Below are 1117 nucleotides of genomic sequence, written 5' to 3'. Positions count from 1 at the left end.
GCGCCGCAGCGCACGGGCAGCGCACCGCCCGTGACGTCAAGCGGCGCCATGGCAACGGCGAAGGCGCGAGCACGAGACCGCGCCTCCCCCGGCGCGCCACAGGGCGGAGGCCTCGCCAACGGCCGCGGGCGCCGGCGGCGCGCGGGCCGCGGGACACGCCCCGAGCCGCCGGCCCCGCCGGCGGGCGCGCGCCTCTGCCCCCCCCGCCTTCCCCGAACTGCGGAGCCCAACCGGGGCGGGGGGCGGTCCGCGCCGCAGGGCTGCCGCAGGGCAGGGCCGGGCCGGGGAGAGGCGAGGCGGCGTCCCGCCCCCTCGGCCCTGGCCTCTGACACGCCGCCAGCCGCCTGGCGCGGCCCGGCCCGCTCCGGCCGCCGCCCGGCGGGGAGTCCCCATCACCCTCCGCTGCTTCCGCCGCCGGTCGGCTGAGGCGCTCGGCGGTGGCGGAGCGGTCCCCGCGCCTGCGGGACGGGGTGCCGTGTGGAAACGCGGCGGGGGCGGCGCACTTAGTGCGGCCGGGGGTTGTGTCGGGGCGTCACCCCCGCCCCCCTATGCACCGCCGGCGACCTCTCCCGCCTTCGGGTTTTCCGCGAGGGCCGAGTTTGGCCAATTAACCGGCCGTGTCGGGCCCCCGCCGGGCTGGCTGAGCGTCCCGCCCCGTTCCCATGGCAGGGCCGCACCGCGGGGCGCCCGCGGCGGAGGCCGGGCGGGCGGGTGGGGCCGGCGCGCGCCCTGCGAGGCCTCGGCCCGCGCGGCGGAACCCGACCCCGGGCAGGAGCGGGGCGGGGTGCGGCGCGGGAGGACCCAGGAGCCGACGGAGCCCCGGCGGCAGCGGCGGCTGGGCCCTGGGAGACCCTGCCTGAGACCGGCGGGGTGGCCGCGCGGCCGGGCAGCGCAGGTGCGGAGCGGCCCTTGGAGAGGCGAACGGGCATTTCGGCCAGCACCGCGCCAACGGTGCCGAGAGCGTGCTGACAGGAGTGGGAAGAGTATTAAAATAATAAACATTGCCTTTGTTAGAAACGCTTTTTGTGAAAAAAAGAGTGTTTCCCAGAGGTGTGCAAAGCCTGCATTCATTTGTCCCCTTTTTGAACAGCGTGCCCCAGCTTGAATTCCTCTGACA

The sequence above is a fragment of the Athene noctua genome, chromosome 2, assembly GCF_965140245.1.
Source record: "Athene noctua chromosome 2, bAthNoc1.hap1.1, whole genome shotgun sequence".
In the NCBI taxonomy this organism is placed as follows: Eukaryota; Metazoa; Chordata; class Aves; order Strigiformes; family Strigidae; genus Athene; species Athene noctua.
Note: the sequence above shows the minus strand (reverse complement) of the source record.